This window comes from Oryzias latipes, chromosome 5 (genome assembly GCF_002234675.1).
Source record: "Oryzias latipes chromosome 5, ASM223467v1".
In the NCBI taxonomy this organism is placed as follows: domain Eukaryota; kingdom Metazoa; phylum Chordata; class Actinopteri; order Beloniformes; family Adrianichthyidae; genus Oryzias; species Oryzias latipes.
In genome coordinates, this window is record NC_019863.2 from 29,709,291 (window position 1) to 29,715,290 (window position 6,000).

At 38.7% G+C, this 6,000-nt stretch overlaps 1 protein-coding gene across 2 annotated transcripts in view; it reads right to left on the minus strand.

The window, feature by feature from the left end:
- Positions 1-3,914, minus strand: part of vdr (vitamin D (1,25- dihydroxyvitamin D3) receptor) — a 28,693-nt gene extending 24,779 nt beyond the window's left edge. For both annotated transcript variants that reach the window (XR_908823.3, XM_011475296.3), the window contains exons 1-2: positions 3,387-3,914; positions 3,020-3,095 (exon numbers count right to left, since the gene is read on the minus strand). The gene's annotated coding sequence lies outside the window, so the exon portion shown is untranslated. The remainder of the gene's footprint in view (positions 1-3,019; positions 3,096-3,386) is intronic.
- Between the last annotated feature and the right edge of the window lie 2,086 nt (positions 3,915-6,000).

Here is a 6,000-nt window from a genome sequence, read left to right on the forward strand (position 1 = left end):
GACGCCGAAAACATGACAGAACCGAGCAGAAACGTGGGACACGGGTGCAAAAGCACCAAGCTCACATACCAAATTACATAACCGTCCATAAAAGGCACAAAGCCAATCAGAAAGAAGCTCCCCTGGAACCTAAACATAAGAAATAGTTTACAGTCTTTGTAGTACTTCACATATATTAAATATACCCGACAAAAACAAATCTAGATTTCAGATATGTATACTGAACAGCTAAGTATTTGGTATTTCTACACAAAACAGCAGCAACAGCATAACATACAGGTTCTTAAGAGGGAAGGACAGACGTGTTTCTGTTCAGTCACACGTGGGAGCAACCAAGTCACAAAAAGGTGTGTTTGTTTTTGGGGGGAGGGGGGGGGGGGGGGTTATTGTTCTAGGAACCGAAGAAGAAGCACATCACCTTTTGCACACGACTCCATTGAAAACAGACTAAATGTGAGCTATTGAGCAGCTTCCTATGTTGTTTTTGTCTGTGGTTTAATCCAGGAAGATAGTTGATCATTATAGTCCTGTGATGGTCTGAACTATACCTGATAGAGTATGTGACCAAAAAATAAAGACTTTTCCAATTTCAAAACAAGTTTATTAAATTTTATTTAAACATGGCTAAATAAAGTTGATCTAGATCAGTTTATTAATTTAACTTTTAATTATGATTACGCAGTTTTTCGCCAAAACAAAAAGAACCTGCGTCGTCTTCTTTGAGTTGTGGGCGGGAATGGTTGAACGGGAGTAACTCTCTGCTGGTATTTCATGAAATCTTTGTTTCCATTCTCTCCTGCTAGCTTACATCCCCTCACAACCTCAACCTAACATTACCGGTGCAACAAAAATGGCGAGCAATGTTGGAGCTATCCAGGTGTATAATTTTGATCCAGATTGTTGAATTTCGCATGAATTTCATTGGAGTGGGTCTTTAAACAACAACTTTTTCAACACTTCTTTGTTTCAAATAAAAGGCTTTTTGTTTACCAGTTTAATCTTTTTCAAGTCTGAATGCCAATATTAACAGCGGGGGAAAAAAAAGGAAAGTGGGCGTGTAAAAATGCAGTGTTAACAGCAAAGTGGTCGAGAAGGTGGGTGCACCAAATTTTCGTGCTAGTGCACCAAGGAAAAAAAATTAGGGGCACAACCAGTGCAAAAAGTTAGTCTAGAGCTCTGGCTGATAAAACCATTAATTTTAGACACAGAGGGATAAACAAAATGCGGCAACTAAAAGCTGTCTCCAAAAAAAAAAAACACGAACATTTTTCTAACTAAAAATCTGCATATTAACTCCTATCTAAGCAGTTAAGGTAATTATGAAGGCATGTGCAAAAGTCCACAAAGGTTTACCTTTAAATTCACAAATCACTAGTGCTTCAGCAGCTGCTATAAGTGATTCATGTATGCATATGACAAAAAAAAAACATTCATTATGCTATCAGGAAAAACTCAATAAAAAGAATCAATCATAATAAGATCTGTAAAAGTAAATGATAATGAAAAACACAAAACAGAAATAATCAAACTTTGACCTAGTAGCATATATAGAAAAAGAAGGACCAATTAAAATAAACATCAATAAAAAAAAAAAAACTTTGTTTTCTTTAAACACTCCAATATGGCTTATGCTATTAACTCATCCAATTGTACAAAGAAAATCTGTTCACTTACAACGTAAACAAGCTTTGGAAATCTAAAGCGCCACATAAGCCGACTTTCATCTCGTGCCAAGGCTGAGGTATTTCTAAGAGTCACTTGACAAAAGTCTTCCACCAATTCAAAAACAGTTGTTACACTTAAGAAGAGACAATAAACGGCTGCAAGCATCTGTAACAGAAAACTCTAATAGTGATATTTGACCAAAAAATGGCCTAAACATCATACAATTAGTTTAATTTAAACAAAAGTTGAATTGAAATGAAATAAAACACAAATATAACAGCATACCTCCCACTACAAACATACATTTGTAAACAAGAAGACAAGACGTTAAAGTATTTTTGGGTATTTTATTTTATGTATCCTGCACACACGAAACCATTTGATACTTGCATTTAAAGCCTTGCTTTTAAACGTTTCTGATATTTTACCAGGTTTGAAGTGGTTTCAACTTCTCTTTGCTCTACATCTTTCCAGCTGTCAGTCAGTACACTGGAGAGATTTAAAAGCTAAGATGTAGAAATTATTATTAAAAACTCTTAATTTAAGGTTTTTGGTTAACAATGCTATTTTAAAGTTCAATAAATGTTGATGGGGACGACTGGCATTCGTTGTCGATATTTCGGAAACAAACATTTAGATTTATGTTCCCAGAATAAGTGTTAGTTTTAGATTTTATGAGAATTTATTGTATTCACATTTTGTTCACACTTTGTTCTAAAATGAGTCATTTCCACTTATTACACATTTTTTTTTAATCACCAATCAAAGGAACTAAAATTAGGTTCATAAATAAATAATTAAAATAAAAAAAAACACTAACAAAATGATTGGAACTAGCAGAAAAATACTAATTGGCTTTATAACACTCAATTTTCAGTAATAATTTCTATAGAATTTCTTACAGTTCGATTTTTAGCTGATTTTTCCCTCTTCTAAATTGTTTTGTCATCTTATTATTATAAATTTTCTTAAGTAAAAACTACAAATATCTTTCATACTTTCTTGTTAGGATTACTGTTCTTTTCCTATTTTTAGGCGACCTGTTTTTGCAGCTTAGTTCAGCCTCAAAGGATGGAAAAGTAAAAGCGTCCGAATTTATTCCTTTCACAATAAAAGCCCAAATAGGGTTATTTAAACGTGGAAACGACATTTTAAAATTAAATACAGAAAACTGACAAATTTGACCCTTTCTTGTATCTAGAACCAATGGAGTAGTGTTGTAAAGTTGTAAAACTATAGACTGTTAATCAAAAAACAGAGCGGCTGATTGCATCAGGGTAAACAGTATCATCAATACACGCCGATGTGCATTCTGACACGTATATGACTTCAGAAGGAAACAAACATGGCTTACCTGGGGTTTTAGCATGCCTTTGCGCAATAGGTGAGACTCGAAACCGTTTCTTGGGTTTAATCCAGTGCTGTTAATCCTGTTCAATACAAAAGCAAAATGGCATGTCGCAAGTCACTGAGTGGGCCCGTACCCAAGGACCTGACCTGCAGTTGCTCTGTTTATGTAACACTGAACTATTTTTCAAGAGCAACATTATTATATACACCCCGCGTGCGTAGTATTTCAACTGCTCTTGGGTAAGTGCGTAGTCAAACATCGTCATGGCAAGTCGGCGCAAATCAAATCTAGTTTTTTTAGGGTAAATCCGAACATGTAGAGCCACTGCAGCAGCATTCCTTCAGACAGTGCATGCGAGTTAGTTTCATACCTCTGCTTAACTTTTCCCCATCGGTGTGTGGAGCACCTTTTTAATCCTCTTTGGTTGGCGCTGCCTTCATCATCATGCTCTGCCTGGCAAAGTGGGTCCGCTTTGCCGACCGGGGAAGAATATGCTCAAGAAGAGACGCCTACGTAACTTTAAACTTCAAAAAAAAAAAAATAATACGTGAAGAGACTTGGCGAGAAACGTCAAACTACGTACGCCCTTGCGCGCTCGCACACACACACACGTACACACACACACACAGCTTCGGGTTGTAGTAGCTAGCGTTAGCGTGGCTAGCCTGGCTGCTTAACCCTAAACGCGACACCGAGTTCAGCCCAGCTTTATGGAGCGGTCCGGCGCGGGGAACTGCGAAAATCCAACGGAAAACGCAGCTCGTGACTATGCACAGAGGAAGGCGCGCGCTAGCACGCAGCGAAACCAAGCCCAGTTGAGGTAATCCAACGAAAATTACGCTAAACCTGCGTCTTCAGGTCTCAAATAAATGGCCATTACTTTTTTGTTATGCCCCGCCCCCTCACTTGCATTTCTACGGAAAAGAGGGATTTCCCCCTCAGCCCACGTGACAGCCAATCACAGCCGTCGTTGGCACTTTTTCGCCACCCTGATTGGGTAATTTCACACCCAGCTCCCATACGATTGGTCGACATTCGTGCTCGTCAAACTAAAGTCCGCCCGCTCAAACAGGGGTGTGTCGTGACGTAAGAGGTAACGAAGAGGTAAACAACTTTGACCGCGTGAGGTTTAAAGCAACAACGTTTGTATCGGTGGCTGAATGGAGACACGGTGCGAGTTTCTCCACACATTTTTTCACAGGGCAATTTTTTACGTTTTCAATTCAATAGAGCCAGAATTGAATCCCATCTGCCTGTTTGGCATGACTGCCTTTGTTTGCATAAGCATGCGCATTACACATTTAAATTGCTGATTCGCAAATATCATTTCACATTTTGGATTTTGAATAAAATTCAAAAGATTTCCTGTTTGTTATAATGTTTTCCGTTTTGTGCCTTTTGTCTCCGTGTTTCTGTGCCACTCTACAAATGTGCGCAGCGAGGCGTGAGGGTTTAGGGGTGTGTCCCCTCTGCAGTATGGTGGTAGGCTAGAAGGCAGTGCCGCCGCATGACGATGTTGCTATACGTTCACAATGCGAGATAAATAACTCCGCATATGTAGGACAAAGATTTATCTGCTTCAATACACAATGACGACGTTTCTTTTTTATTTCCATCAACAGATGACTTGTTTTTAAGAGTTAGGGTATAGGATCTCTGATGGAAAATGCTGGTGTGTGTTGTTTTTTTCTGAGTGCGTGCGCGCGCATTAAGGCGAACGGAAGGGGCCTAAGTGAAGGTCAGATGTGTGTCTGTAGAGTAAACACCATAGAGACCCCTGATAAGAGGGGGAGTGGGAGTACAGCGAGTTCCTTACATGAAAGTAAAAAAAAGATTTAGTTTTGCATATAGTTATTTTACTTAAAGAACTATTTGTTTATTACACATGGGTACACAAACGTGTACCTTTGTGAAGAAACATGTCCATGCATTATGAAAGAGATTTATGTAAGAAAGCATATTGATGTTTGAATAAGTTTGTAGTTATGTAAATCTACAAATGGAAAACTCCCTGCTCTGTTTCTTTCTGATGCATTTACTTGCAGACTTACAGCTGAATATTTGAGATTGCTCGCTATTGTTGTACCACCAGTAATGTTACTTTGAGGTCTGCAGACGAGCCGGAGAGAGTGCAAACAAAGATATGATGGGAAATGAGGGCAGGCTTACTGTGCGCCAACCGTCCGGCTGACAGCTCAGAGGTGAATTTCTGATGAACTACGGCAGAAACTCTGTTCTAGAAAACAACAGAGGTCTTTGATATGGGCTAAAAATGGTCTAAAATTATTAAAGAACGATGGGAACACTTTGAAAATATGTTTGGAGTGGGATTTTAACACATTTCTAATTATTGCACATTTTCCTAATGCAGATCTGCCCATGATTCGTTTAAAAACAGCGAGAAATAGAAATGTGTACACATGCTTTAACACCTCAAAACAAATCAGTGATTAAAAAATACAAACCCCCTCCGCTGTCTGCACCTTAAAAAAAAAAAAAGAAAAGAGTCCAGAAGCTATTTTATCCATTCAGAGTACTGCACCAATCCATGCATCTCTATATTTCACAGTGCAAGAGGGAAAGCATAATGGGTGCCACTGTTCTGTTCTCCGAATCATTTGCCAGCACAGATTTGCTTTCAAAACAACATTTTTTACAACAGACATTCCCAAACTATTCTTGTCCATTCCACATCAAACAGTTATATATTTTGTAGCCACAGTTTGGCCAAGAGTACAGACCAGTCAACAATTAGGCTCACACCATAAACCCTGAGGACATGTGCAAAGTTCACTGTCAGCTACGGAAAAGTCTCTACGAACCTCACATTCTATCTGCACCTCAGATGCTGCGTCTTCAGGATCTGCCAGCATCTTAAATATGTGTTACAGGCATATTAACTGTTGATTCAAGAGCTCTAACTGGTAGTAAAGTGTGTGGGTATTAGGTTCATGCTCATGGGGAGCTGATCCTTGTCCTGTGGC